The sequence below is a fragment of the Schistocerca nitens genome, chromosome 8 (assembly GCF_023898315.1).
Source record: "Schistocerca nitens isolate TAMUIC-IGC-003100 chromosome 8, iqSchNite1.1, whole genome shotgun sequence".
NCBI lineage: Eukaryota > Metazoa > Arthropoda > Insecta > Orthoptera > Acrididae > Schistocerca > Schistocerca nitens.
In genome coordinates this window covers 134,533,629-134,557,673 of record NC_064621.1, presented here as the reverse complement: position 1 = coordinate 134,557,673, position 24,045 = coordinate 134,533,629, and the positions used below count along the sequence as shown (strand labels likewise).

The 24,045-nt window shown below is 44.0% G+C and overlaps 1 protein-coding gene and 1 non-coding gene across 4 annotated transcripts in view; one reads left to right on the top strand and one right to left on the bottom strand.

The window, feature by feature from the left end:
- LOC126198890 (semaphorin-2A-like) overlaps positions 1-24,045 on the top strand; it is a 1,278,287-nt gene that overhangs the window by 358,827 nt on the left and 895,415 nt on the right. The window lies entirely within an intron of this gene.
- On the bottom strand, positions 3,760-3,866 carry LOC126199986 (U6 spliceosomal RNA). The gene has a single exon (XR_007540177.1). It is a non-coding gene; the product is annotated as a U6 spliceosomal RNA (small nuclear RNA).

Genomic DNA, 24,045 nt, shown 5'->3' with positions numbered 1-24,045 from the left:
TGATGAAATTTAGAGAACCGCCATCTAAACTGACTGCAGAACGATTCTATTGCCGCCAACAAACATTTCGCGTAAGGACCACGAAGATAAGTAGGGGGAAATAGGGCTCATACGGAGGCATAGAGACTTGTTTTTCCTATTTGTCAGTGGAACAGAAAAAGGAAATGAATAGAATTAGTAGTAGTAGTAGTAGTCGTAGTAGTAGTACAGGGTATCCTCAGCCACGTGCCGCACGGCGGTTCGTGGAGTATGTATGTAGATGTAGACGTAGATGCAGGTGGCGCCATTGGCCACAGGGCAGTGGGCCAAGAGGAGGGGGTGACCTTCACAGGCAAATATTTGGTTCTATAATACATCCTTGAATTATAACTAAAGTGTGGCATTTGAATAATTAAGGACAGCCACAAACATGGTAAATTACTTGAAGTGTAAGTGTAATGTTAACGTTTTCACCGGTGAAAAGGACGAGCTGTTCGTGGCCAAACGAAAGCAACAACTAGCAATACTTCTCTTGTTCATTATCCTCGTCTCAGAGGCTTTTCTCGTAAAACTAACAACTGAATCGCTTATTTATTAGCAGCTTATTACCTCAAACAAATGTTGCGCGAAATGCGTAATTGTAGTCCTTGAAAATGGTGCTGTATCTCCAAAACTTAATGAAAGGTTTCCTTGTGACGCACTCCGTCTGTTCTGAACAGCAGTGTCTTGCAGTATTTCAGAACTTTGTATTGGTGTACTCTTTCAGAATTTTATCGTGTTTTAATTCTTTTGGCCGGCCGCGGTGGTCTCGCGGTTCTAGGCGCGCAGTCCGGAACCGTGCGACTGCTACGGTCGCAGGTTCGAATCCTGCCTCGGGCATGGATGTGTGTGATGTCCTTAGGTTAGTTAGGTTTAAGTAGTTCTAAGTTCTAGGGGACTGATAACCACAGCAGTTGAGTCCCATAGTGCTCAGAGCCATTTGAACCATTTTTTTTAATTCTTTTGTTTTGTGTGCTGACTGGTTACTGGTTCCATACCAAGTGGTTCAAATGGTCTCTCGAAACATGAGCTATATAAATAAAAATGTAAACATAATACGTTTGTTTGCGTGCCATCTCCCGCAGCAGCTGTTAACATTTGTTACTATAGGTTATCCGTCTTCAGCTGACTACAACCTAATTAAAAAGAATTACACCAGACGCGTTTCGTTTCTATTTATGTGAAGCATCTTCCGTGGTTATTCCGTAAATTGGATACATCCGTTTGTACATTTTTGATTGTTTTAGGTTAAAAACAGCGTATTCTTTACAAAGCTGCTCTGCAAGTTACTTACGGTGTTTCTTTACGTATTCTGCTCCTTCCCTCCTTGCTAGCAGCGGTTGGTGTCGAAAGGCTTCATTTCACATCTGCACTCGGCAGTATTTCCTGCGCTGCCCTATTTACAGTTCGCTTTCTTAAGTTGATTTTTATTCTGCACTGTCACAGTGTTTATGTCTGTTACTTTGTTTTCGCTCACGTTGTGAGTGTTGCCAACCTGTAAAACGATTTTGTGTGTGTGTGTGTGTGTGTGTGTGAGAGAGAGAGAGAGAGAGAGAGAGAGAGAGAGAGAGAGAGAGAGTTAGTGAAATAGAGGGAAATACGATTTCGACTTCCGGTCTGGCACAAATTTTCACTGTCATCATTCCATTATACAGCTGATTGTTGTATTTCATGACGGCTGTAGTCGTTGCATGCTTGTCCGAAGGAATATTACATCGTGATTCGGAATCACACAGAAACTGCTACATCGGATAGTGATAGAATACGTTTCTTTAGAACACTGTCAGTTCCTATAACTCTTTCGTATTATAAAGCTCCAGACAGACATTCAGTAATAATAAGCAACCAGTCTGCATAACTAATGGAATTAAAATATGTGGAAGGAAACAGGAGCTGTATCCCATCGTGTAGGACAGTCAGAGCTGTGCTACAGAATTTAATTGTAGACATGACAACAAGGTACTGAAGAATGTCATCGCACAGACTAAAAAAAGCATAATGCTTAGAGAATAGAAACCTCTCAGAACGTACTTAAAACTATATGGTCAGCTGTCAGTCAGGTCAGTATGTGCGTGCTGAAGATATTACACCTCTCTTGTATGAGAATGAAACAGTTAATGACTGACTATAGTGATGCAGAATACTTGATAATCACTTCCTGTCAGTAGTAAAAATGTAAATGTCGTGTGACTATGCCCTCCCGTCGGGTAGACCGTTCGCCCGGTGCAAGTCTTTCGATTTGACGCCACATCGGCGACTTGCGCGTCGATGGGTATGAAATGATGATGACTAGAACAACACAACACCCAGTCTCCAGAAATCGAACCCTGCCCCTTAGGATTGACATTCTGTCGCGCTGATCACTCAGCTACCGGGGGCGGACCTGTCAGTAGTGACCAAGTGAAATTAAAATTTCATTGGTACAGGTAAATACGCAGAACTTTTAAAACTGGCGCTCAGACGGAAAAAGTCGCATCACTAAGATGGAGTTACACTACTGGCCATTTAAACTGCTACACCACGAAGATGTACTACAGACGCGAAATTTAACCGACAGGAAGAAGATGCTGTGATTTGCAAATGACTAGCTTTTCAGAGCATTAACACAAGGTTCGTGCCGGTGGCGACATCTACAACGTGCTTACATGAAGAAAGTTTCCAACCGATTTCTCACACACAAACAGCAGTTGACCGGCGTTGCCTGATGAAAAGTTGTTGTGATGCCTCGTGTAAGGAGGAGAAATGCGTATCCGACTTTGATAAAGGTCGGATTGTAGCCTATCGCGATTGCGGTTTATCGTATCGCGACATTGCTGCTCGCGTTGGTCGAGATCCAATGACTGTTAGCAGAATATGGAATCGATGGGTTCAGAAGGTAATACAGAACGCCGTGCTGGATCCCAACGGCCTCGTATCACTAGCAGTCGAGGTGACAGTCATCTTATCCGCATGGCTGTAACGGATCGTGCAACCACGTCTCGATCTCTGAGTCAACAGATGGGGACGTTTGCGAGACAACAACCATCTGCACGAACAGTTGGACGACGTTTGCAGCAGGATGGACTATCAGCTCGGATACCATGGCTGCGGTTACCCTTGACGCTGCATCACAGACAGGAGCGCCTGCGATGGTGTACTCAACGACGAACCTGGTTGCACGAATGGCAAAACGTCATTTTTTCGGATGAATCCAGATTCTGTTTACAGCATCATGATGGTCGCATCGTGTTTGGCGTCATCGCGGTGAACGCACATTGGAAGCGTGTATTCGTCATCGCCATACTGGCTTATCACCCGGCGTGATGGTATGGGGTGCCATTGGTTACACGTCTCGGTCACCTCTTGTTCGTATTAACGGCACTATGAACAGTGGACGTTACATTTCAGATGTGTTACGACCCGTGGCTCTACCCTTCATTCGATCCCTGCGAAATCCTACATTTCAGCAGGATAATGCACGACCGCATGTTGCAGGTCCTGTAGGGCCTTTCTGCATACAGAAAATGTTCGACTGGTGCCCTGGCCAGCACGTTCTCCAGATCTCTCACCAATTGAAAACGTCTGGTCAATGGTGGCCGACAACTGACTCGTCACACTACGCACACAGGTTTAATCTGCCAGGAAGTTTAATGCGACACCTGTTCTAGTTGACCGTTGAAAACTTTACTCAGTTATTATTATTATTGTTATTACAGAATGCAGCCAGACCTCTGGCCGAACACGCTCAGCTACCGTACCGGCAAAAAGTGTGAGACGCTTACAATTTTGCGTGTCATCCTTGCCCAGAGGCCACGCTAATCTTCTCTCTAACGTTCCAATTTCAGTATACGTACAGAAGAAGCAAGTACGACCATTTGGCTATCCGTGCGTGACTCACGGCCAGACCCAACCTTTCATATTCGTCAACCATGTGTCTACATCGTGTACTCATACATCCATTATATATATATATATATTTTCCGAACAAGGGCAGTATTTCCGTACTGCTGACACAGGATGAGCGACTTTCAAGTCTTTCCCTGTACGGGAATATGCATGATGGATATAGGAGTACAGGTTGAAGACACATGGTTGACAACATATGGAAGTTTGGGTGTAATCATGAGTCTTGCTCGTATAGCCAAAGGGTAATGAGAGCGCTTGTCCTAAGCGGGAAATCAGGGTTCGAGTTCCGGTCAGCTACAAATTTTCATTGTCGTCACTCCATTACAAAAATGGTTCAAATGGCTCTGAGCACTATGCGACTTAACTTCTGAGGTCATCAGTCGCCTAGAACTTAGAACTAATTAAACCTAACTAACCGAAGGACATCACACACATCCATGCCCGAGGCAGGATTCGAACCTGCGGCCGTAGCGGTCGCTTGGTTCCAGACTGTAGCGCCTAGAACCGCACGGCACTCCATTACACTGCTGATGGTTGTCCACTATCCTAACTCCAAATACATTTCTTGTATGTATTCTATTTGTCGTTAAAATTGTCTGAATTGTAGCCTACTTGAAATAGATTTCCTTTGAATGCCATCATTACATGTGGGCTCGAATCTCTAAATATTTTGTTTATTGTTTGTGAATTAACTGCTTTCTGTTAGCGTAACAGTCTGTTTATCATGATCTGATAGGTGCCCTTCAAATAATGAAAAAAGTATTGTCTATGATACCACTGTTGTTTCCGTGCACCCTAGCCGGAATTCAATTAAGTCCATTAACGTTCTTTTCTCGGGAGATTCAGCTAGACCGTTTATATTGCTTCTCCTTAGAAAATTAACTTGACGTCTTTCTTAATAACCGAGCCCAGCACAGCGTCAGGTCTGGAGAGGAAAATCGTGCAGTATGAAAGTGGTGGTGATGTAGTGGGCGGGGGGAGCCTGTAGATGCCGATAATTAAAAGTTTCCTCTGAAAATTCTGCAACTAACTTCTGGCATAGATGTCTGACAAGATATACTCCTCCTAAGCAACCCTTTGGAAGCATCGTATGCTCTATGAGTAAGAAAATTATGAAATTATTTCTCGTCTTTTAAAGGGTACTAACTTCTTCAGTTAGAATCACGTACAGTGCTGCAGTTTGCTTATTAATAAGCTTTGAAAGTAAGGAAGAGGGAAAGCAATAATAAATGCTTATTTTTAATTATAACTGTATACGCTCTTCCCAGCCAAAACTATCTTAGACGAAAGTGCTACTGACATTCATGTCACAACTCTCTACTGCTAAATTCCCATCATATTTACTTACAGAGATTACCCTTACGTTACCATTCAACCGTCTCAAAAACAATAATTGAAGTGCTCGTTACGTTTCACTGCGACAGTTTCGAAAACTAATATCATAGATACAGTTTTCTTACTGATTACATTAATATGCCCTCCTTCTGATATCAATTATTTTCATGTAGTTGTTTTTTACGATGAGAAACTTAATTACGTTAACTCAAGACATTATTTATTTATTTATCAACCATTGTATGAGTGCGGTTCCGTTAAAATTTAGATCCCTGGAGGGATTATTCGAGCCATTTACTCTCACACCCAGAATGAACGATGGTCAGTATTGAGTGTGTCCATCTTCTCGCGTGTGATATGGCGCCAAATGAAATAAAAATAGAGGAAAAATATCAGGGTTTCAACACAACGTCGTTTTTATAGTATCTGTGCTTGGAAGAGAAGGTAGTGGAATTAAAAAAAGATTAGAATGGCTAGCTCTGCTATTACATTTATCGTGTTCCTTGCATGCGTACGTAGCGTTGCCCCAGTATGTATTTATTCAGATCTTCTTGTATTAGTCCATCTCCTCTTTCCCTCTTTCTTTGACCATGTCCACCAACCCTTCTCTCTGACCGCCTCCTCAACCGCCCCCTTTTTGTCCGTCTCATCCTGCCCCTCTCTATTTCTCCTTCTCCACTTTTCTCCTGATCTGCCACTCCCTCCTGCGTTCATCCTCTCCTACCACCTCTAATTCCATGTTCTTCGCCCTGTCTCTTTGTCAGTCTCCTCCTCCCACTCTCTCCATCCATCTCCTCCTCCATCATCTCTCTGTCCATCTCCCCCTTCCCCTTCACCCTGTTCATCTCACCCCTTTCCTTTCTGGGCCCGCTATCACTGTACCTGTCCGCTCGCTGACTGTTCGTCTCCTAGTTCTCCCTTCTGTCCTCACGTTACCACATTCACCCCAATAGCAGGCTAGCGGTTCTTAGCCCTACGGTATTTCTTTCCAGATTATAACCAATATGTGCACCAAATTTTATTGAAATCTTCCCAGGGATTTCGCAAGAGCTTTACATACCCATGGCTTTGCTCGCATACACAGATGTCAAATACATTTCACACACACTTGACATATTCCACGCGTAGTTTTATACATATGTGTGTGTAGCGAATTTTGCGCTGCAGTTACATTTTCACGTGGTTCAGTGTTTATTAGTCATATCTCCGGAACTAAGTGCCGTACAACGACATATTGAGATACTGTATGCGAAAACTTTTGCGAATAGAGCTTGTGGCAAAGAAGTAATAAAATAAAACGCCATGCATGATGTGGCAGTTTTTCCTCGCATCTCAGTAATTCAGATAATATCTCTTGAACTACACTACTGGCCATTAAAATTGATACACCATGAAGATAACGTGCTACAGACGCGAAATTTAACCGACAGGAAGAACATGCTGCGATATGCAATTGATTAGCTTTTCAGAGCATTCACACAAGGTTGGCGCCGGTGGCGACACCTACAATGTGCTGACACGAGGAAAGTTTCCAACCGATTTCTCATACACGAACAGCAGTTGACCGGCGTTGCCTGGTGAAACGTTGTTGTGATGCCTCGTGTAAGGAGGAGAAATGCGTATCCGACTTTGATAAAGGTCGGATTGTAGCCTATCGCGATTGCGGTTTATCATATCGGGACATTGCTGCTCGCGTTGGTCGAGATCCAATGACTGTTAGCAGAATTTGGTATAGGTGGGTTCAGGAGGGTAATACGGAACGCCGTGCTGGATCCCAACGGCCTCGTATCACTAGCACTCGAGATGATAGGCATCTCATCCGCATGGCTGGGCTGTAACGGATTGTGCAGCCACGTCTTGATTCCTGAGTCAACAGACGAGGACGTTTGCAAGACAACAACCATCTGCACGAGTAGTTCGACGACTTTTGCAGCAGCATGGACTATCACCTCGGAGACCATGGCTGCGGTTACCCTTGACGCTGCATCTCAGACAAGAGAGCCTGCGATGGTGTACTCGACGACGAACCTGGTTGCACGAATGGCAAAACGTCATTTTTTCGGATGAATCCAGATTCTGTTTACATTATAAGGATGGTCGCATCGTGTTTGGCGTCATCGCGGTGAACGCACATTGGAAGCGTGTATTCGTCAAGGCCATACTGGCGTATCACCCGGCGTGATGGTATGGGGTGCCATTGGTTACACGTCTCGGTCACCTCTTGTTCGCATTGACAGCACTTTCAACAGTGGACGTTTCTTTTCAGATGTGATACGACCCGTGGCTCTACCCTTCATTCGATCCCTGCGAAACCCTACATTTCAGCAGGATAATGCACGATCGCATATTGCAGGTCCTGTACGGGCCTTTCTGGATACAGAAAATGTTCGACTGGTGCCCTGGCCAGCACGTTCTCCAGATCTCTCACCAATTGAAAACGTCTGGTCAATGGTGGCCGAGCAACTGGCTCGTCACATTACGCGTCACTACTCTTGATGAACTGTGGTATCGTGTTGAAGCTGCATGGGTAGCTGTACCTGTAAACGCCATCCAAGCTCTGTTTGACTCAATGCCCAGGCGTATCAAGGCCGTTATTACGGCCAGAGGTGGTTGTTCTGGTACTGATTTCTCAGGCTCTATGCACCCAAATTGCGTGAAAATGTAATCACATGTCAGTTCTAGTATAATATATTTGTCCAATGAATACCCGTTTATCATCTGCATTTCTTCTTGGTGTAGCAATTTTAATGGCCTGTAGTGTACTTGTCGCACAATGATACAATTTGGTGGTACATTCAGTGGAGCATGTACTGTCTGCAAAATGTGTCGCGAGTACAGTTAATTATTAAGACGTAATGCGTTAAAGGTTTGAGATTATGTGTAAACTTTGTTTCAAGTATCTAAGTGCTCTCATTCACAAATACCGCATGACTAAATTTTGTGTATTCTCGCGTCTTCGGCTACACCGCCTTCTCACCACTACCCCTTTGATAGATTGGTGGTCCTACCCCACAGCTATTCTTTCCCGACAGTGTATATCTACCAAGTTTGGTTGAAATCGTTTGAGAGGTTTAGGGGGAGATGTGGGATGTACGCACAACACACATTTTTATAGTTGGTATGGAATCATTAGTCCTCATCACTCTCTTTTATAGCCTATTCTCAAAATGAAAAAAGAAAAAACCACACGCCCGAAGCAACACTTCTACATATAAGGCTCATGAAAGAAAATGGGCCCTCGCAATTGACTACGGAAGAATTCTCGAAGACTGTATCAGCAGAGAGTAGTATTAATGAATCTTCCCATTTGGCTTGCGAAGACCGAAGTATCCCGTCCATTGCTGTTTCCTAGGTTCCACGACGACTGCCTGCTTCTGACTGGTTTGATGAGACCCGCCACCACAAAGTCCTCTTTGTGCTAACCTCTTCATCTCAGAGTTGCACTAGAAACCTACCTTCCCATTTGTTTACTTTGTGCCGGCCGCGGTGGACGAGCGGTTCTAGGCGCTTCAGTCCTGAACCGCGCGACTGCTGCGGTCGCAAGTTCGAATCCTGCCTCGGGCATGAATGTGTGTGATGTCCTTAGGCTAGTTAGGTTTAAGTAGTTCTAAGTTCTAGGGGACTGATGACCTCAGATGCTAAGTCCCATAGTGCTCGGAGCCATTGGAACCATTTTTTGTTTGCTGTGTATACTCTAATCTCTGTTTTCATCTAAATTTTTAACCTCTGCATCGTTCTCTAGTACCATGGAAGTTATTCTGTGGTATCTTAACAGATATCCTACCATACTGTCCGTTCTTCTTGGCAGTGTTTTCCGCATATTCCTTGTCTCGCCGACTCTGCGGAGAACCTCCTCTTTCCTTACCTTATCAGTCTACCTGATTTTCACCATTCTTCTGTAACATCACATCCTAAATTCTTCGATTTCTCATTTTCTGGTTTTTCCATAGTCCCTGTTTAACTACAGTACAATGCTGCACTCCAAAAGTACATTCTCAGAAATTTCTTCCTCAATTTCAGACCTTTGTTGGATATTAGTAGACTTCTCTTGGAAAATAATGCCCTTTTTGCCAGTTCTAATCTGATTGTTTATGTCCTCCTTGCTCCATACACCATGTTCTATTTTGCTGGGTAGGCAGCAGAACTCCTTAACTTCATCTACTTCGCAATCATCAGTTCTGATGTCAAGCTCCTCGCTGTTCTCATTTCTGCTACTTCTCATTACTTTTGCCTTTCATCGATTTATTTCCAATTCATTCCGTTCAGTAGGTTCTGGAATTATTTACACTTTCAGTGTCGTCAGCGACTCTTGTCATCGATATTTTTCTTCCAGAATTATAATTCCACTTTTGAACTTTTATTTCCGTCATTTCTTCTTCGATGATACGAGGGTCACTCTAAAAGAAATGCACACTATTTTTTTAACTCCGTCTTTTATTCTACATGTTTGAAAGCTTTACAGTGTGTAAATACATCCTTTAGGAACAATATTTTCATTTCTCCACATAATTTCCATCCCTCTCAACTGCCTTACGTCGTCTTGGAACCAGCGCATGTATACCCGCACGGTAAAATTCTGGACCAACCTGTTGGAGCCACTGTTTGGCAACGTGCACAAAGGAGTCATCATCTTCAGACCTTGTTCCACGAAGAGAGTCTTTCAGTTTCCCAAAGAGATGATAGTCACATGGAGACAGGTCAGGACTGTAAGGCGGGTGTTTCAGTGTTGTCCATCCGAGTTTTGTGATCGCTTCCATGGATTTTTGACTGACATGTGGCCGTGCATTGTGGTGCAACAGCAAAAAATCCTGCTTTTGCTGATGCGGTCGAACACGATTATGTCGAGCTTGAAGTTTCTTCAGTGTCGTCACATATGCATCAGAGTTTATGGTGGTTCCACTTGGCATGATGTCCACAAGCAAGAGTCCTCCGGAATCGAAAAATACCGTAACCATAACTTTTCCAGCAGAAGGTGTGGTTTTGAAATTATTATTATTATTTTTTTTATTTTTTTTGGTGAATTTGCATGATGCCACTCCATTGATTGCCTCTTCGTCTCTGGTGAAAACTGATGGAGCCATGTTTCATCACCTGTCACAATTCTACCATTCTCGTACTATTCCAAAAGTTCGCTGCATACCGTTTTTCTTGTTTCTTTGAACCACTGTCAACATCCTGGGAACCCACCTGGCACAAACCTTTTTTAACGCCAAAACTTTCAGTATTCTGCAAACAATTCCTTTCCCTATCCCAACGTAGCGTGACAATTCGTTCACTGTGATGCGTCTGTCAGCAGTCACCAATTCGTTAACTCTCTGCACATTGTCTGGAATGTGCGCAGTACGAGGCCTGCCGCTGCGAGGACAATCCTCAATATTGCCGTGCCCGCTTTCATCACGTAACCTGCTTGCCCACCGACTAACTTCACTGCGATCGACAGCAGCATCTCCATACACCTTTTTCAACCTCTTGTGGATGTTTCCCACTGTCTCGTTTTCACAGCACAGGAATTCTATGACAGCACGTTGTTTCTGACGAACGTCAGGTGCAGCAGCCATCTTGAAGACATGCTGTGACGGCGCCACTCACGGGAACAGGTTAAACGAAGTTTGAAAACACGCGGGAAGGATGTATCTACACACTGTAAAACTTTCACACATGCTGAATGAAAACTGTATTTTTACAAAACTAGTGCTCATTTCTTTTGGAGTGACCCTCGTACATTGAACAGTAGGGGCGAAAGACTACATCCCTGTCTTACACCCCCTTTCAATACGAGCACTTCGTTTTTCGTCTCCAAGTCTTATTTTTTCGTTCTTGGTTCTTGTACATGTTATATACTATAGTCTTTCCCTGTAGCTTACTCCTATTTTTTCTTAGAATTTCGAACATTTTGCACCATTTGACATTGTCGAACTCTTTTTCCAGGTCGACAAGTGCTATGAACGTGTCTTCATTTTTCTTCGCAGTGTACACGATGATCAAAGCTGCCGTCACGAGTTGCTTGCTCACAAGAAGTAGTACACGCGCGGTTTCGGCTTTCTTCCTTCCCTGCTGCGCGGACGCCCAGCTGAGCCCAGCCTAGCGGGCCAGGTGCGCACCGGCAGGTGGCGTACAGTACGAGGAAACGGGACCCGCCAAATTCCCGTCACTAACAGCCTGTTAGCGGCCTCTTTCATCTACAGCTAGACCCCCCACCGTTGCCTTCTCCACAGCCCCGCAACGGTCGCCGCTGATTCATAGCACTATTTCTTCAGTAGAGGACTACTCACTGGCGCATTGTGTCTGCCTCAGGTCGTGTTTCTTTCTTTCTCAGCAAATGGTAAGGAACATCCATCAAGTAGCCCAACAAACCTAAGCAAAACCTGTGGAAAAATGACAGCCTGCAGTTTCAGGTTTTGACTCTGTGTACAGTGATGTGATGTATTCTGTAGATACTTCACGGATGCCTTCGAACATGAAATATTGTGCCTTGGTATTAATTCATCCTATTGTCCATCCGAAGTGAAACATCAATTGATTCACAGTGAGTATTTACTTTTTTAAGTTCCAAATAATCAGCCTTTGAACAGAATGTCGGAACAAATATCAGGTAGCACTGAAGATTTTTCTGAAGAACGAATACAAACTGCAGGAAATTTGAGTTTGGATTTATCATCTGAAATGGACGAGACATTGATCTTGTCTTGGACAAGTATCGTAGAACTTTTGTTGTTAACAGTATGATGATGGCTTCGGTTTGATAAGAAACCATAGGCGGTAACAGATTTTTTGAAACAAAAATTTATTTCTAAGATGAAATGTCACCGCACTTAGAACTTTTCCCTTTAATGGATTTAAATTCTTTTTTTGAGAAACAGATCGTGTTTCAAACTCTGCTTCGTAAGTTGTCATAGTGCTAATACGTTATTTCTTTGGCAAAAGTTTTGGATCTTGTGAAAGAAATAGAAATCGGTTTGTATCAATTACGTGGAACATGGATGATGGGGCTTCGGCTAGGTTGTGCACTTTTGCCGGCTTAGAAGCAGCCACATATGTTGTGGGTTATTTTGTTAGGGAAGGAGGGGAGGGCTTCAAAATTCACTGGGATTTAGATTATAATTGAAATAAATATATAAACAAACGCGCGACTCCCACGCACACTCCGCGTCTTCATTCACTCACACATTCGTCAAGAAGATGCCTGGCTGGCTTCATGATAATATTAATAAGAAATTACCACAGCTGTACTGATACACATGTTTTACGTCACGACCAGCGTAATATTTCTGGCTTATTCAGCCATCATATTAGGCTCCAGGAAGCTATTCCCAGGGCAGTGGAGATGCAAGAAGCATAGAGATGACGCAATGTGGGATGAGGTACCGGTGACAGATGTTAGATTCGGTACCATTCCCGTGAGAAAGACCGCCTGCATGATGCTGCTGCTCTGTGATTGGCTGCTGTATTCGGCGGTAGGGCGCCAAAACGTTAAACTTTAGTTGCTATTATTAATTAAACCTGTCATCCAAATTACTTCATTTTTTTAAATAAACATCTCTCAACAGCCAGCTATCAATCAGTCATTTCAAAATTATTAAAATCAAAGTATTACTAAAACAAAAGACTGACGATATTACTGCCGATGCATTTCGGTGGCGTTCGGGTCACGCCTTGCTGGCTTGGCGCGCGAAGTGTCTCGGGCAGTCCGACTCTCCAGTTCTGACCGTTCCAGTAGACAGACATGTTGTCTGTGGTAGGATGTATTTCATGTTATTTTAGCCAGATATAATGACTGTGGAAAGATATGGTCAATACGTTGTGATCAAGAACAGTCTATATCAATAAAAACGCGAGTGGCATCCCAAATGAGTTAGTTATAGTTTATTCGTAGCAGCAGTTCCTTGCGAAGTTAATTTCAGCCTCAAGAAAAAGAATCCACGACCTGCGTGCTGTTTTCTGCGCTGGGGACATCATCATCATGAAGACAGCAGGTTAGTGAAGTATACAAGAACTTATGTATTCCACACAGAACAGTGGAAACAACTAGGCACCTCACGTGTACTGCATGCACAGTGCAAATGTGCTCAGTGACACGTCATCAGCAGTAATGCAGACGAGGTAAACAAGGATGAAAGTATTAACACTATCTCACTTTTATTCCTTTTTTTGTCTTGCCGTACCAGTTCCGTCCGAAATAACTTTATCAGGTTACACTGCCCACAGTTTTCCCAACAAATCTGCCAATATAGTGAGAACTCCATGGACATTTGTTAGGAAGACTGCTGACACTGCAGTTTGATGATGTTCTTTCGAACAAAATCGATCCAGTCATAATAAATATGTATCAGTACATCTGTGGTGGTTTCTTATTAATATTAACAAAAATCAGCTGCGGAGCTGAAGATAACAAAAAAAATTGAATTTTTCCGTCATCCAATAGCTGTGTCACAAGTTAAGTTCAGATGAATGACATAGTAAACAACAGTTGTGATGTACAAAAGTAGCTTAAATCGCTAGAAATCCAGGACGTCCCAGACACGGCTGAAGTTCTACAACGAATTTACGAGTGAAATAAAATGAGGTGACAAAAGTCATGCGAAGGCGACATGCACTTAAAGATAGAGGTAGTATCGCGTACACAAGGTGTAAAAGGGCAGTGCGTTGGCGGAGCTGTTATTTGTACTCAAGTGATTCACGTGAAAAGGTTTCTGACGTTATTATGGCAGCACGGCGGAATTAACAGCCTTTCAGCGCGAAAATTGGCAGAGATTAAATATTCCGCGATCCATAGTGTCAAATGTGTGCGCAGAATACCACATTTGTGGCATTACAACGCAGTGGTCGACGACCTTCATTTAACGACGGAGGGCAGAGTTTTGCGTAGAGTTACTTGTGCTAACAGACAGGTAACATTGCGCGATATAACAGCAGAAATCAATGTCGCACGTACGACGAATATATCCGCTAGGATAGTGCTACGAAATTTGGAGTCAATGGTCTATGACAGCAGACGACAGACTTGCTAATAGCACGACACTGCCTGCAGCTAGGGTTAACATCCGTCCCGATATATCGGGAGCGTCACCGTTGTGGACTTTCTTGTCCCGATATCCCGACAAGACCCAGTTTTGTCCCGACTTTGCAAAATACTTGGCTCAAGTAAAGAAGTAACTCCATCTGTTGTTAGTACTAGATGTAAATACAGCCTCGGTTACTTTTATTTTTCAAAAAGTTTATGTTGACAATGTCATCTTACAGATGGCGCTGCTGATGATTCAAGCAGCTACATCGAGCGCCATCTTTCGAGAAAATACCTGACTTCTCCAGTAGTGCGAGGCTGGAACTATTTAGACAACACCAGGCGGAAGAATCGGGCAGTTTCCAGTTGAATGAGATCTGATACGACGATTGTTTCTACACGTAATACGAACAACGAGTGCAAGTTAGTAATGTTTGAAACGTTTACTGTGAGTATATTGGGCGTGAAGTGTATAGTAACGTGTTCGTCGATAACTACAGTGTTATTGTAAGCTGTTTACCGTTTAATAAACTTTGCTTATTGTAGCTTACGAAAATGCCTAAGGATGGAAAGAGAAAGTGTTACTTTTCGGATTATTACATAAAAGAGTGATTTTTTGTTAAGAGAGGACGTATGGATCAGGAAGCGTTGTGTGAAGTTTGTAGCTGTTTTACCTCAGTAACTCACGGAGGTAAGACAGATGTGAAGCGTCACGTTTCTACGTTGAAACATACAAAAGAATAGCGGTAGCATCAACATCAACATTTCTACATTCATGGTTCAAGAAGATACTCATGAAGAATTGCTCTACATAACTAACAACAGCTTATAAAGTTGACAAGCATCATCAGTCCTTAAAATCTATTGACTGAATGCCGCAGTGTACCCTGACGCCAAAGTCGCCGCGAAGCTCTCGGCAGCCAGGACAAAAGCTACGGAGATCGTTAAAAATATTCTTGCGCCACGCTCCGTGTCAAAATGCATAAAACAGTTGCAAGAATTTTCATTTTACGGCTTAGGCACAGATGCATCGAATCACAAGGCTGAAAAGATGTTCCCTGTAGTTGTTCAATACTATACGCAAACTAATCGAATCCAATGGAAGGTGTTGAAGACTGATTCGCTGAATAACGAAACATCGGAGATAACTGCAAAATTTTGTCTAGGCATTTGAGACAACTGCAGATTCCATTAAATAAATTAATCGCTTTTTGTGGAGACAGTACCAGTACCAAATTCGGGGGGCTTCATCGACGCGGCCATCGGAATGTGGTTCACCAAATTAAAGAAAAACAGGAAAAACAGTCGAAGTAATTAGATGCCCAGCCCATATTCTCCACAATACCATTCCAAGAGCTGCTGGAGTCTTAACCGTCGATATTGAAATAATAGTCACGAGAACATTGTTTTTCAACATAGCCTAGACGGTAAGGACAGAGAAGCTAAACGATTTCTGCTTATATGTTGATGTCCATCATTAGACTCTTCTATCTCACTCAAAAGCAAGATGGCTGTCGTTAATGCCCGCAGGTGAGAGAATTCTTAAGCTTTGGATTCCGCTAAATTTTTTCCTCCAAAGTCAGGCCACCGAAAATAATTTAAGATTTTTTCAGCTGTCCGATCAGTGAAATTTACTTCATGTTTCCGCAGTCAAGCTTGGCTCTGTTTGAAAAAAATATAAAAAGCGATAATTGAAATAAGCAATATATTAATCGACATTCAAAGATGTCTGAATGGAAGGGAGACTACCAATTTTATTGGCATTCAGACCAAAATGAATTTGAACAAATTAAAGAATGAGGACCCTAAACAAGAAATAATTACTTTGACTTTGAAATTTGAGGAAGGGAAAATGGCTTTCTGTACCACAGCATTTGATTAGTTAGAGAAATGAGCTGTTTCTTCTAATAAATCTGAACCCAGATTGGGTGATGATTGAAAACAGTATTATATACGTTGCCAAAAATGGTGTAAAGATTTCAGGCGAAAACAGTTTTCGGGAATATATGTATCTGAAGAGCTTTTTAGGAACTAAGAGTAACCCGGAAGAATGGAAGTCTAAACACTCTGCGGAGCAAAGGTAGATTTTTTCCTTAAGAAAACCGAAAATCCTGAAGGCAAATGCCAACTGCTAAAATTATGCGAATATTTGTTTTATATTTCTGCAAATAACTTCACAGTGGAAAGAGTAGTTTCGCTGGTGCCGGCGCAGTGGATTGAAGAAAGAAATCGACTGCTGCCAGGGACTGTGGAATCAGTCTTAGGGTGCCACGTTTAACTACGAGCGTACTTGCATGGAGTTTTATTAATATGGAAAACGGAAAAAGACTTGCTGGAAAAGGTGAAGTCTTCCGAAAAATATGGTGTACCAACTACTTCTGCCGCAACAAGTTCCAAGCAGTTGTGTTCAAAACAAAAACTAATTATATTAAATAAAATTTTTCCTTCATTTCTACACCCCAGCTAGATATGGAAACCCTATCTGCAGCGCATCTCCTGGGCTTGTGATCATATCGGTTGGCCCCTGGTCAGATGCGTCCCGATGTCGGTTGGTAAGAGCTGACGGTGGGCTTCGAGTGTGGCGCAGACCCTGCGAGTCCATGGGTCCGAGTAATCAACAAAACAGTGTGCGTGCAAGTGGCGGCTCCATAATGGCGTAGGCTGTGTTTACGTGGAATGGACTGGGTCCTGGTTATTCTCAGCTACTGGGAGACCATTTACAGCCATTCATGGATTTCACGTTCGCGAACAAGGACAGAATTGTTATGGATGACAATGCGCCATGTCACCGGGCCACAGTTGTTCACGGTGGATTTGAAGAACATTCTGGGCAATTTGAGTGATGATTTGGCCACCCAGATGACATGACGCGAATCCCATCGTACATTTATGGGACATAACCGAGAGGTCACTTCATGCTGTAAGCTCCCAACAGATAAAATATTTATACCATTCACACCAAGTGTAACCTCCCCACAGACAAATTCCGTAACCTACCAATAATAAAATGTGACTAATCTCTCAATAAAATTGTGACTCACATATATAACCTATCATTAATTAACTGAATACATGTCACTTCCTGGCAGATTAAAACTGTGTGCCCGACCGAGACTCGAACTCGGGACCTTTGCCTTTCGCGGGCAAGTGCTCTACCATCTGAGCTACCGAAGCACGACTCACGCCCGGTACTCACAGCTTTACTTCTGCCAGTATCTCGTCTCCAACCTTCCAAACTTTACAGAAGCTCTCCTGCGAACCTTGCAGAACTAGCACTCCTGAAAGAAAGGATATTGCGGAGACATGGCTTAGCCACAGCCTGGGGGATGTTTCCAGAATGAGATTTTCACTCTGCAGCGGAGTGTGCGCTGATATGAAACTTCCTGGCAGATTAAAACTCCGCTGCAGAGTGAAAATCTCATTCTGGAAACATCCCCCAGGCTGTGGCTAAGCCATGTCTCCGCAATATCGTTTCTTTCAGGAGTGCTAGTTCTGCAAGGTTCGCAGGAGAGCTTCTGTAAAGTTTGGAAGATTGGAGACGAGATACTGGCAGAAGTAAAGCTGTGAGTACCGGGCGTGAGTCGTGCTTCGGTAGCTCAGATGGTAGAGCACTTGCCCGCGAAAGCCAAAGGTCCCGAGTTCGAGTCTCGGTCGGGCACACAGTTTTAACCTGCCAGGAAGTTTCATATCAGCGCACACTCCGCTGCAGAGTGAAAATCTCATTCTGGAAGCATCCCCCAGGCTGTGGCTAAGCCATGTCTCCGCAATATCCTTTCTTTCAGGAGTGCTAGTTCTGCAAGGTTCGCAGGAGAGCTTCTGTAAAGTTTGGAAGGTTGGAGACGAGATACTGGCAGAAGTAAAGCTGTGAGTACCGGGCGTGAGTCGTGCTTCGGTAGCTCAGATGGTAGAGCACTTGCCCGCGAAAGGCAAAGGTCCCGAGTTCGAGTCTCGGTCGGGCACACAGTTTTAATCTGCCAGGAAGTTTCATATCAGCGCACACTCCGCTGCAGAGTGAAAATCTCATTGTGAATACATGTCGTTTTAGACGTATGTATTGTTAATTAATGATTAATAATTACAATTGGAATGGAACTCAGTTAAACTTCAACACTGCCCAAACCCAGTTTATCTTGGAGTCACGTTAGATCGAACATTGTCTTACAAGAAACACGTAGAGAAAACTAGAGTGAAAGTCAACACACGGAACGGCATAATCCGTAAACTTACCAACTCACACTGGGGAGCAAACCCTGAAATTCTACGTGCATCATCCCTGGCATTGTGCTTTGCTCCAGCTGAATATGCATGCCCCGTCTGGAGAAGATCGACACATGCTCAGAAGCTAGACGCAGCACTGAATGCCTCATGTCGTTTAATCACGGGATGCCTGAAGCCTACAAACTGTGATCTCCTTTATATGTGTTCTGGAATAGCCCCCCCACAGATCAGACGGCAAACGTTGGCGATGGCCGAACGAAGCAGGCAGTGCGAAGATAGAAGACATCCCCTGTACGCACATCAGCCAGCGGAGGCAAGACTTAAATCTAGGGAAGACTTCATAAAAGTTGAACGTCCACTAACCGAAAGTCAGTCTACAACTAGAGAAGCAATGTGGAAACAGAAATTGGATAAAGGCTGCCTGAAAAGTTGGAACATTAAAGAAAAACTTCCTGCTGGATCACAATTGGAATGGAGAGTCTGGAAGAGCCTAAATAGACTTAGATGTCAAATGGGAAGATCACAGGATAACCTGATCAAGTGGGGATACGCCGAAGAAGAGCCCTGCCAATGTGGAGGAAAACAAACCATGACACACCTGCTGACCTGTCCATCTTTGCTGGCCCCATGCACTTTCAAAGACCTGTGGTTGGCCAACGACGCTGCAGTGAAGTGTGCCGAACACTGGAGAGAGATATGAGCCTTGCTTTAGACAATAATGACGACTTACAATATGTAAAGATCATGAATGTATATATGAATGAATAACTATCATTTACTTGTATTTGTAATCTAGTATATATAGCGTATTAATTAATTACAGATGTAGCTCAGACACGATTAAATAAATTAATTAATTAACTGACTGTGAACGTAAACTGGTAAATCTGGACGTCAGCAATGCAGCGTCATGGCCCTGAAAAATCATTCTGAATAAACTGAAAATTCTTACCTCAACGAAGTCGCCAGATAACGCGTAAATATCTGCACCTATAAAAAAATTTTCTGGTACAGCCCAGTGCAATGCTGGCCGCTAAATTTGTCATGTATGAAAAGAAACAACTGATTTTTCTATACGATAATTGGGATGACCATGGATTGCAGAAATTAGTAAATTCTTTAAATTAAAATGAATTCTTGTCAGAAAAGTTAATTTTATAAAGAAGATTATTGTAAAAAGATTTTTTAAAACATTTACATGGGACTTGATATAACAATAGCACAAATTTTGTTGTAACAAACTACATATGCGCGCGGCTGTTTTTACCTTATACTAATCGCTCAGGCACCGCCATCGCTCCCCACGACCGGCCTTGCGAAATCCGTACACACGACTGCTAGCTACTAATTACTCCTCCTGCAACTGACACTGCTCTTACTGCAGCCAACACTACTCTCTGGTCTGCGATGCTCTTATAGCTTACATATCGCAGGCAGCGCGTGAGCAATCCATCGAAATTACATTTGCTCGAGTGCGCTAGCAATAAATTCCTTAGTCTCGGACCTCTTACAATGCACAAAACCTTGCAATGGCAACACTACATAGGCAGCATGGTTCAATTTCTCTGCAGGGGACTTCCAACGACTTGTTGAATCCACGCCACGGCGAGTGGCTTCAGTACGCCGGCAAAAGGGTACCTGACACGATGTTAAGAGGTATCCCGTGACTTGTCACCTCAGCATAACTTCACATATGACCAGATTTCCCTACAGATTGCCTGAACGGATATGTGACTGTAAAACAGCACAGGTACCTCCCATGTATAAAAAAGGAAGTAGATCTGTTCAAGTGGACTACCGTCTCATCTCTACATCTACATACATACTCCACAATCCATCATACGGTGCTTGGCGGAGGGTACCTCGTACCACAACTAGCATCTGCTCTCCCTGTTCCACTCCCAAACAGAACGAGGGAAAAATGACTGCCTGTATGCCTCTGTACGAGCCCTAATCTCTCTTATCTTTGTGGTCCAAAATTCTACCAATGAACCGAAAACGACTATCCGCCTTCCCCACAACTGCCATTACATGCTTGTCCCACTTAATATCGCTCTGAAATGTTACGCCCAAATATTTAATCGACGTGACTGTGTCAAGCGCTACACTATTAATGGTATATTCATACATTACGGGATTCTTTTTGTAGTGTTGGCAGAAGAGCCAACACCGTGTTGCTAGAGGAGGCCGAAATGCACGCGTTTAATTACACCCAGACTGGCGTGAGGTCTGGAACAGGACAATGTCTTGAGAATTGCAAATAAAGTACGTAGATGATGTAACACTTAACTTTAATCCATATTTGGAGTACATCGCTCTTGACTGTACATGCTTCAATATAAATATCAATTGAATACGGCGCCTTGCTAGGTCGTAGCAAATGACGTAGCTGAAGGCTATGCTAACTATCGTCTCGGCAAATGAGAGCGTGATTGTCAGTGAACCATTCCTATGAACGTCGGCTGTACAACTGGGGCGAGTGCAAGGACGTCTCTCTAGACCTGCCGTGTGGCGGCGCTCGGTCTGCGATCACTGACAGTGGCGACACGCGGGTCCGACGTATACTAATGGACCGCGGCCGATTTAAAGGCTACCAACTAGCAAGTGTGAGGTCTGGCGGTGACACCACACTTTTTCCTATTCATCTGCATTAATTTACATTTATCTATATTTAGAGTTAGCTGCCATTCTTTACACTAATCACAAATCCTGTCCAAGTCATCCTGTATCCTCCTACAGTCACTCAACGACGACACCTTACCGTACACCACAGCATCATCAGCAAACAACCGCACGTTGCTATCCACCCTATCCAAAAGATCATTTATGTAGATAGAAAACAACAGCGGACCTACGACACTTCCCTGGGGCACTCCAGATGTTACCCTCACCTCCGATGAATACTCACCATCGAGGACAACGTACTGGGTTCTATTACTTAAGACGTCTTCGAGCCACTCACATATTTTGGAGCCACTCCCATATTCTCGTACCTTAGTTAGGAGTCTGCAGTGGGGCACCGAATCAAACGCTTTCCGGAAGTCAAGGAATATGGCATCCGTCTGATACCCTTCATCCATAGTTCGAAAGATATGTGAAAAAAGGGCGAGTTGCGTTTGGCAGGAGCGATGCTTTCTAAAGCCGTGCTGATGCATGGACAGCAACTTCTCTGTCTCAAGGAAATTCATTATATTCGAACTGAGAATATGTTCGAGAATCCTGCAACAAAATGATGTTAAGGATATTGGTCTGTAATTTTGATCATCTCACATCCGTGTGTAGGAAAAACCAAGCAAAGGGCGCTGGGCTGTTGCCTTTAGTGCTTCAATCACTACGCCACCTCGTTTAGTCTGTCCGGCAGTGTGTCGTTCAGTGGGGACACCTCATCTGCGGACAGAGGCAGCGACTTCAGCTGGGGCTGGTGCATCTGTTTTTTGCTACAGCCGGACTCCTCCAGAAACGGGGAATTCCAAAGAGGCGAGCAGCGAGCACGCCAGTATATTGGAGCCCTCAGACTAGACCGCCTGCAGGGGCGGCGGCAGCCAGAGCCGGGGCCGCTTATCGCGATGCCTGCAGCCTGTTGACTGTGCCGCGCACCGCCGTACGCTCCCGTCCGCTGATGCGTGGCTCCAGTAGCACAGCCGTCTCAGCCATTCCTCACCGCTCCCTCGCGTCGTCACGCTCACGCGAACAAACAGGTTATGTCAAGGGCGACGCATTCGTTCAGTGTAATAAGTGAATCTTCGCGCTCTTTAGAAACCATAAAGGAGACTTGCGAATAGTCACTGGACGGCTCACTACCTGCCACACGTCTACGGCATCTTTGATTACTTGTCAACGGAAATCATTTCCTGGTGAAGTAAAGAATTCACAAACCTACATTATGAAGGCTTCAGTTTTTTACTTGGCTCCCACCTACTGTATCACCGCCACAACTTGTAAGGTGCCTCTCACGTCAGGAAGACATTTTTACGAGTTTTCATAAATTATTGTCTCTTATTGATGGATTCACGATAGTTAGGAAGTGCTGTAGTCCGTAGCCGGCCAAGAGTCGGGGAGCATTTCCCACGCTGGCTGGCTAGGTGACGAAGCGACCATATGTCGCGCGTAGTGGGGTGGGGCTCGGCGCTGGACGGTAGCAACAAGCGTCAGCCTGGGAAATATACATGACGGGAAGTACCGCCATCTTGGCACCAAAGTCACCGATTTTGTTTATTTATATTTAATAATCAAAGTCATTTATGACAACAAGAATACTAGGAGGAGCCTCTGGATGTTTAAAACTATGTATCATAATTTTGCCTCGTTAAAATTCACCACCGTTCAGTAGTAAGTACGAACTTGACCGGAAATCCACGAACTGTCATGAAACTAGTAAGAGATACGGACTGCGCGCCAAAGTCGGCAGTCGCCGTTAAGAGCTCTTCCTGTCTTGTTCGATGGTAGCCATGCTCTCGGTTACTAGTAGTTTGTGAATGAGTGTTTCATTATTGATCTAATAGGAATAAAAGTGATATTACGGCATTCTGAATGTTAATTTCGAGTAAATAGATACCCCGAAGACCATCGACAGCAATTTCAGATAATTAGCTTCCACCGACAGAGACATCCAATGCGCCAATAAAGAATCTGCACGGGACGACATTTACGAGAGCTGCACCGCGCACAGGCAGGAGGAAATCCGACGACAGGACCCACCAAGGCGGATCAAGGAAGGTCCGACTAACACTCGCAAATCCCGGGTGGAAATGCTGACCAGTTATACTGTACGTCACATGTATCACCCTCTACGGACTCGCAGCTAAGCTGAGTAATAATAGTATCAGTTTAGAAGCGAGGGGATCTTGCAAACTCAATCGACGTACTAAATCTATACCAATGGGTTGTTCGGAAATCACCGATACAAATTTCTAGAATTTGCAGAGTAGAGTGAGTACATAAAAATTTGGAAATTTGTGGTAAGATCCTATGGGACCAAACTGCTGAGGTCATCGCTCCCTAGGCGTACACACTACTTAATCTAACTTAAACGAACTTACACTAAGGACAACACACACACCCATGCCCGACGGAGGACTCGAACCTCCGGTGGGAGGGGCCGCGCAATCCGTGACATGGCGCCTGAAACCGCGCGGTCACTCCGCGCAGAAACAGGGTAGTCATGGTAGGACGTGCGACTGCTTACATCGGACTGGCTGATGTCATTTGATGTATATCCTACCTCTCTGACCTGATTCGAACCTCTTTCACACGTCTGTGAGTGTTACAGGTGGCATGCAGTGTTGGAGTAGTATGGGTGTAGTTGTCGACCATCTGGAACATACTAGAAGGTTATGGGAGCAACGTGCAGTGCACGCGGAATTGTTCGTGTACTCGTTGGCGGGTTCTCTTCAAAATGATCCAGTACAGCCTCTTCCAAAAAAAAATTGTTCCAATGGCTCTGAGCACTATGGGACTCAACTGCTGTGGTCATCAGTCGCCTAGAACTTAGAACTAATTAAACCTAACTAACCTAAGGACATCACACACATCCATGCCCGAGGCAGTATTCGAACCTGCGACCGTAGCGGTCGCTCGGCTCAAGACTG